Source organism: Meles meles, chromosome 5 (assembly GCF_922984935.1).
Source record: "Meles meles chromosome 5, mMelMel3.1 paternal haplotype, whole genome shotgun sequence".
Lineage (NCBI taxonomy): Eukaryota > Metazoa > Chordata > Mammalia > Carnivora > Mustelidae > Meles > Meles meles.
The window spans coordinates 17,146,629-17,155,347 of NC_060070.1; the positions used below are offsets into that span (position 1 = coordinate 17,146,629).

An 8,719-nucleotide genomic window follows, 5' to 3' on the forward strand; every position below is an offset into this window, starting at 1 on the left:
CGGCTCAGGTCGTGATCCCAGGGTCGTGGGATCGAGTCCCGCATCAGGCTTTCTGCTTTTGCGGGGAGCCTGCTTCCCCCTCTCTCTCTCTGTCTGCCTCTCTGCCTACTAGTGCTCTCTGTCTGTCAAATAAAATAAATAAATAAATAAATAAATAATATAAAATTGTGGAGTCTAAAACCTGTCAAGTTTTCCAATTTTGCAAGCCCTCATTTTTCTGAAATATCTCTATTCCTTTTCATTTCCGCTTACAGATCAACCGATTCCTTTTTAAGCTTATGAAGTCTTTCCAAAACATAGCCAGTAGCAACCAACACACACTAGAAACATTGTTTTCTAATTTTTCTCCCTAGGGCCACATTTTCTTTAGCTGCATAATTTTCCCAAATTAACTCAGGAGTTAGTTTTATTATGAATGAGAACTGCGGTCTCTCTAGACCTCCACTATCAGTTTCCATGCTGCTCACCACAAGACTGCCGAACTAATGTCACATATTTCGGGAAAAGAAGTGAAACTTCCATAAGAAACCGAAGAATAAGTGAGACCATATGATACTTGACTCTCTCTGCTTGACTTATTTCACTCAGCATAATCTCTTCCAGTCCCGTCCATGTTGCTACAAAAGTTGGGTATTCATCCTTTCTGATGGAGGCATAATACTCCATAGTGTATACGGTCCACATCTTCCTTATCCATTCATCCGTTGAAGGGCATCTTGGTTCTTTCCACAGTTTGGCGACCGTGACCATTGCTGCTATTGGGAGATGGAAAGGAGTAGGAAGTTGAGGGAAATTGGAAGGGGAGGTGAACCATGAGAGACTATGGACTCTGAAAAAGAACCTGAGGGTTTTGAAGGGGCGGGGGGTGGGAGGTTGAGGAACCAGGTGCTGGGTAATAGGGAGGGCACGTACTGCATGGAGCACTGTGTGTTGTGCAAAAACAATAAAATAAATACTGTTACACTGAAAAAATAAATTAATTAATTTTTTAAAAACTCAAAAAAAAAAAAAAAAGAAAGTAGGAATAAATCAGAGAAAAAGTTATTTTCTCTTGGTTGTTGTCTATAGCTAAAGTAAAAAAGAAAAATCCCTCCCTTAATTCATTCCCTTATGGGTGGGAATGGGGAGATAGTGGAGAAATGGGGCAGACAATGGGGAAGATGCGAGATGATTTTTATCAAGGAAGAATCCTGCATCAAGTAACGAGTATTTGGTCCGAACTAGTCATCAGCCTCCAACAATTGGCAAGGGAAGGGAGCAGTATGGTCCTCTCCTGTGCATTAAAGGCAAAGAGAACCGGACAAGCGTGAGCATAGGACGTTTACCATGTGGTGTGTGATCAGTTTTTCTAAATTCCTCCAACCACCCTTTAATCTTTTGTAGCCTCCTGTTTGTCCTCTTATGACATATGACAGCTTCATAGTCTTCATAGTTATTTGCTACTTACTATTTTTTCATCTCCCCAACTAGATTATATGTTTCATGAAGGCAAGGATCATGCTTGATTTAATCCCTTTTGGGTTACACAGGTCTTAGCCTAGTGCCCAGGACATTATAGGTGTTCTATAAATATCTGTGGGTGCAATGAGTGAATCAACCAATGAACGGATGAACAAATGACTCAGAATCAGACTTGGATTTTCTCTTCTCCTGCTGCAGAGTCAGCATCATGTCTTTGCTCAGCTGAGAACTTGACCCCTTCTACAGAGATCCTGCCTGATTGCCAACCTTGTGACAGACAGAAGGGAGGAGCAGACCCAGGGAGGAGCAGACCCAGGGAGGAGCAGACCAGGGAGGAGCAGACCCAGGGAGGAGCAGGACAACACCATGGAGAAGACAGGGCCATGGGACAGGTTCCAGGCGCAGCTGAAGGGCCATCTGGACACCCACTCCCACTCACTTGCGTCAGAGGGACCAAGCCCCAGCAGGGGGCGGTGAGCGGCAGGTGCCCGCACAGGAGGGACTCTGCCACAACTTCCTCCTTCCCGCCCAGCTCAGCTTGTTTACTCAGCAGAGCTGCCTGGTACAGAGAGGGCACTCACCTTTCCCACCACCAGCCCCATTGGTCCACCACCTTCCCCTGCCATGCTTAACTGATTTTCTCAAGGGAGGCATTTTTCTTTTTACTTTAGCTGTAGACAGAAACCAAAGGTAAATAACTGTTTTTTCTATATTTAATTATTAGATTTCCTTAAAAAGGTTTCACTTCCTTTCTTGGAAGCCATGAGCCAAGCAGCAATAGGTTTTGTTGACGCCTAATCTCCAGCTTGGCTAGTATGACTGCAGTGGCAGGCTGACCCCCTCCAGCCAGGCACCTGACGAACCTTATCCAGTTAGCTTAAGCTCAGCTATCAATGACAGGCTCCTGGCTCTCCTCCTAACTTGGTGACTGTTCGGCTAAGTGTCCCTGCCTGGCTCTCCTCCTAACTTGGTGACTGTTCGGCTAAGTGTCCCTGCCTGGCTCTCCTCCTAACTTGGTGACTGTTCGGCTAAGTGTCCCTGCCAGGCTCCTCCTCACAACCACTGATCTTGGTACTCGCGAGAATTCAATCCTCTCCACATCCGCTACCTGAATAGTCTGCACCTGGAGCCACCACTCGCTTGATCTATGACCTTGGGCAAACTTTCGACCTCTCTGTGCCTCAGTTCTTTCATCTGTAAAATGAAAATAACAGTATAAAATTCCAGTAGCGTTAACATCCATTGATCTATTAGTTTCGGACGTATAATATAGTGATTCGATAATTTTACGTACTGCTCCGTGCGCATCAGTACACTCTAACTCCCCCCATCATCTATCCCCCATCCCACCACCCACCTGCCTCTGGTAAGCCTCGGTTTGTTCTCCATAGTTAAGAGTTTGTTTCTTGGTTTCTCTCTCTCTCTTTTTCCTTTGTTCATTTGTTTTGTTTCTTTAATTTCACGTATGAGTGAGATCATACAGGATTCGTCTTTCTCTTATTTTGCTTAGCATTATGCCATCTAACTCCATCCATGTCGCTGCAAATGGCAAGATTTCATTCTTTTTATGGCCGAGTAATATTCCCTCGTGTGTATGTACCACCTTTTCTTCATCCATTCGTCCATCACTGGATACTTGGGCTGTTCCCTAGTTTGGCTATCATAAATACTGCTTCAGGAAACAGAGGGGTGCATGTATCCTTTCCAATTAGTGTCTGCATATTCTTTGGGTAAATACTTTGTTGACAGTGCCGCCGTAAACACTGGGGTGCGTGTGCCCCTTCAAATCATCATTTTTTTATCCTTTGGGTACATACCTAATAGTGTAACTGCTGGGTGATAGGTAGGGTAGCTCTATTTTTAATTTCTGAGGAATTTCCCCACTGTTTTCCACAGTGGCTGCACCAGTTTGCCTTCCCACCAGCAGTGCACCAGGTTCCTTTTCCTCCACATCTTCCCCAACGCTTGTGTTTCTTGAGATACGTGTAACATTCTTAGACTAGTGCCTGTCAGAAAGTGCCTTCAAGGACTGTTTTCCTCTTTTCGCATGTCTTTGAAACCAATTGTACGTTACCATTTCCATACCTTTCTCTCCAACCTGTCCCCTCCCAAGTTCTCAACAGGCCTTTCCGATTGCCTCGCAGACGTTTCTGCTTATATGTCCACAAGTCACCTCAAACCCAAAATAGGACTCATTTCCCCCTAGAACTTACTTCTCCTCCAGACTTTTTCTGTCACTTAAGGATATCAGTCTTTTAAGCTGGAAAACTCAGGGTCACCTGTAGGTGCCACTCCCTTTCCTACACAGCTCCACGCCGCCTCAGGACCATCCCTCCGGTCGACCTCTTCTCCATCCTCGCTGGAAGTGGACCAGGCCGCTATTTCCTCGCTCCCCTCGGGTGGATGCCACGCAGTGCTATCAGAGTTCACGTCCTGAAAGAAATTGTAGTCAGCTGGAGAAACTGTTCTGCACACGTGAGTAGGACACAAAGTACAGAAAGCTCATGGCAGCAGCGTTCGTGTTGGCCAAGAACTCGTTTAAAAAAGTCAGAGAACAAATATCCCACAGCACCACGCAAGAGAAATGACAAAGTATTCAGACAGGAGAAGGCCGGTCAGCAGTTCACATAAATGAATGGCCGCGCAAGCAACAACCAACAAGGACGAACGTTACAGACATTATGCGGAGCCCTAAAAATCAAACACGAGGAAAATTTTAAGTGCGATTCCATTTATAAAAACTCCGCAAGAAGTTGAAAGGAAATGTTATTTTCTGAGGAAGTATATACAAGTAATGAAACAGTAAAGAAAAGCCAAGTAGTGATAAGGGTCACAAAGACAGTGGTTATTGTCTTTGGGGGCTTGAACGGGACTATAACTTGGGTAGAAAGAAGGACTGAGTGTTCCCAGTGTTGTATTTCTATACCAGAGTGTGGGGTACAGAACTGTTGGCTTTATAACGATGCTTTATACAGTATGTTTGGTTTAGTAGTTTTCTGACTGTGGGTTAGATTTCTCAACTTCTTAGCAGAAAAAAAAAAAAAGAAATCCAATTATATTATTTTCCAGTTGAAACCCCCCAATACTCCCATTGTCAAGAGGACAAGTTCCATATTTGCTGTGTGGTCATAGAAGCTTTTCCCAGTCCTGCTCTGGACACTCTGTCCCCCTCATCCCTTGCACCCCGGTTTCCAACAGCACTGACCCCCGCATGACTCATACTTACGTACCAGAGTGTTGTCCAGTTGTGTGCCCTTTCGCTTGCCCCTGTGACTGCTCTGAACAACGTTTCCCTGTTCTTTACCCGTCAAACTACTCACCTCTTTTAACTCCTTGTCCAATGTCGTCTCTTCACTGACGCTATCCTCACAACCCCCAAGCAAAGTTAGTGGTTCTGTTTCCTTGCTCCCACACTCGTAAAAAAGATAATAACTCGCAATAGTTCTTAAGATGTCTATTGCAACATTCCTCTCTGGAATTCTTTTTTTTTTTTTTTAAAGATTTTATTTATTTATTTGACAGAGAAAGAGATCACAAGTAAGCAGAGAGGCAGGCAGAGAGAGAGGGGGAAGCAGGCTCCCCACTGAGCAGAGAGCCCGATGTGGGGCTCGATCCCAGGACCCCGAGATCATGACCTGAGCCAAAGGCAGAGGCTTAGCCCACTGAGCTACCCAGGTGCCCCCCTTTCTGGAATTCTTTCTCTCCTACTAATTAGGGAGCCCCCAGAGGACCAGGACCTCTTCATATTCATCAGTGTCACTCAGTAAAGTCAGTCATTCCCTGTCCACAGCTCTTCTCACTCCTGAAAATGCCCTCACCACATTGCTTATTGGCTTTCTCTACTTACACCGCTGTCTCAATGGATGTCCTACAATTTTTGTGAGAATTAAACGTAAGACAGTGTAAAGAACCCAGCACAGTTTCAGTTTATACGACTTTTTGGCAGTAGTAACTCAGAAATGTGCTAGAGGGCGCTAATTCACTGCCGTAATAGGCTATCACGCTTTATGGGGTGTTAACCCTTGACTGGATCCTCTAATAGAGACAAAAGAAAGTTTAGTAAACAAATTACCAGCCATCTCTATTCTGTGAAATAAATGATATAGTTCAGGAATTTAAGTCTGCAACTCACTTGAAATTATTTGGGGGAAGAACAGTCCAACAGCTGGATTGATGACATCATAAACTTGTTTTCATCCCTGTTTGTTTATTTCCCAACCCAGGGTTGGTCCAGCTTGCAATGTAAATGTCCAAGCAGGTAACATTGATTTTGGCGATGCCTTCATCCGCACTAAAGTGAAGAAATGCCAAACAAGGTGTTTCCTCAACTGTGAAACATACACAATTCTAGTTCTAAAAGGAAACAGGTGTGATTTCTAAAAATATAAAAATCAACCAAAAAGTGACAAAGTTTAATCAAAAGTGAAAAATAAATCATTGTTTAAATCTTCCCAACTGGAAGACAAAACAAAACAAAACAACAGTTCCATTGTTCCTTTCATAGAATGCTAGGGTTTTAAAAAGCAGTGTGAGTGACAAGTGATTGTCTGTCTGAAAGATGCTTTGATGCTGAAGTATTTTCTAGTCTCTTTTATATCTCCACACCAGCAATAATTATTTCAGATGAGCCTTCGTCTTCTTTAGGAGAGGGTGATAAAGTAGGCTTATTTTATGTAAAGTAACAGCCAGCCAATTAAAAGCATTATATGACAGGGGCGCCTGGGTGGCTCAGCGGGTTAAAGCCTCTGCCTTCGGCTCAGGTCATGATCCCAGGGTCCTGGGATCGAGCCCCGCATCGGGCTCTCTGCTCTGTGGGGAGCCTGCTTCCTCCTCTCTCTCTGCCTGCCTCTCTGCCTAGTTGTGATTTCTCTCTGTCAAATAAATAAAATATTTAAAAAAAAAAAAAAGCATTATATGACATCACTCATTTCAACCACCTGAAAAACCACAATTATAATAAGAGCAAAGTCCAGATAATAACACTAAGCTAGGGGGCGCCTGGGTGGCTCAGTGGGTTAAGCCTCTGCCTTCGGCTCAGGTCATGGTCCCAGGGTCCTGGGATCGAGCCCCATATCAGGCTCTTTGCTCAGCAGGGAGCCTGCTTCCTCCTCTCTCTCTCTGCCTGCCTCTCTGCCTACTTACGATCTGTGAAATAAATAAAATCTTTAAAAAAAAAAATAACACTAAGCTAAGAGATGACTATGAAGAAATTAGCAAATAATTTGATTTTATGTTTATGAAGCATTTCTACTTCATACGAATCAAAGTGACTCGCAGTTTGGGTAAAAGATGAGACCAGAAACAATGCAAAAGTCTGACTTTGCATTGAGGGTGTATCTCGTGCTTCTCTGTAAGCCGTGCTGCGGGCCGTGCTGCGGGATCTTAAAGTATGACAAGTACTTGTAATTTCCAAAACATGGGGATGTCTTTTAGAGGAGGGGAGGCAGAGTGGGACCCAAACAGGTACTACAGTAAAAATATGGCTTCAGTGGGTGACGTGGTACATGCTCAGAAGGACATTCGTTGCAGTGGGAAAAGCATGGGGAAACGGGAGCTGTGGCAGAGGAAAGAGCCCAAGACTGAGCCAGACGCCAAGGATAAGGAGGGAGCAAAGCAAAATGAAAGAGGCAGCAGGAGAGGCGCCAGTTCTGTCTGAGGACCCCCTCACCCCCAGATCAGAAAACCTCACCCGGTGGCAAATCAGCCACACTCCAGAGCTGCTCCTGGAAGGTGGATGGGCTTCGAGCCTGGATTAAGAAGGAGGGTTTAGACTGGGTCTAGGAAGAAGCCCCAGATATCCTATGCCTCAGAAAGACTGAATGTTCAGAGAATAAACTATCAGCTGAACTTCACGAGCTGCCCGAACTATCCCATCAGCCCTGGTGAGCACCCTCGGACGAGGAAGGATACAGGGTAAAAGGTGCAGGTCTGTTCCCCCACCAGCACCCACTCAAAGTCTCCCACGGCACTGGGGACACAGAACATGATCAGGAAGGCCAAGTGACTGTGGCCAGATTTCACACATTTGCTCTGGAACAGCTGATGTACCCAAAGCAGGTAGAGGTCTAGAGTCCCAGCGGTGCTGGGAGGTAGCCGTTTGCAAGTTCTGGAAGGCTTGGCTTTCTGTACGCCCCTGTGCTATGTGAAGACCTCGGTGTGGCTCGTGAAAAAATCCACCTTTTCTACCGCAAGGGAAACAAAAAGAAGGCTGGCTTCACTCCACAAGAGCGTCAAGGCTTTGGGGAATTGCTAAGGCTGTGCTACTGTGGACCGTTTGGGGCACCCCTACCCCAACACGGCCTATGCCTTTACCTTCTGGGCCCACGTGATGAATGCTCAGTCCAAAAACATTGTTTGGCCCCAAGATTACTGTCTTTTACCTTGCACTTTGTGACAGCAAGATCCATTCCAAAGCCTTGGGCAGTGACCACTGTCCCACCACCCTAAACCTAGCACTGTGACACCTCCCCCAAATTACTTTAAGCCTGGGAAATTAGCCCTCCAAGCTAGCTTTAAAACATACTCCTCCATCACCAACTTCTTTAAAAACTGCTATCTGGAGAAATCTGTATGTGTTTCCTTTCTAAAAATGTGAATCCTTCAATCCGGCTTCTAGTGACACTTAGGTTTCCTTTAAACCCAAAATTTGCTCTCTCTCTCTCTCATATATATATATATATATATATATATATATATATATATATACACTGTACACACTTCTTTGAACTGTCCGCAGGAAAATAGAACCATTGTTTCAAAAAAAATGAATAAAATAAAACAGGGATGTCTTTTAGTCTAATTTTTTAAAGTCTACTTTGACAAAACAATTTTTGCTTACTCTGTTCAGTGTCGCAAGATTAAAGGTAAAAATTACAGCGAGATTTTAATAGTTTCAGCATGACTATGCTCATCACTCAATAGTTTAAATTATTATAATGTGGCATTTTGAACATTTCAAATAATTAAAAGCTGTATTAAAACGTTGTGTTTTGAGCTTCATCACACAGCCCATAATAATTGCTGGCCATCTCTAGTCCCATTTGTTAATCTCTCTGAGCCTCGCTTCCTAATTTCTAAGACAAGGCTGTAGCTTATATCTTCCTTACATCCTTACTGAATTGGTGTGCAAATGTGTGCAAAATTCTTGCTCTAGGGCTGTAAGCCGCTAGCTAGTATGCTTTAACAACATCATGGCGTAAGCACGGACAAGGCCGTGTTTTCACAAATTATTGCACATTTTATAAAATAAGTCTCATAC

At 44.2% G+C, this 8,719-nt stretch overlaps 1 pseudogene; it reads left to right on the forward strand.

Annotated features, from left to right (window-relative positions):
- The first annotated feature begins 1,827 nt into the window (after window positions 1–1,827).
- LOC123942089 lies at window positions 1,828–7,922 on the forward strand (annotated as a pseudogene).
- The last annotated feature ends 797 nt before the right edge of the window (window positions 7,923–8,719 follow it).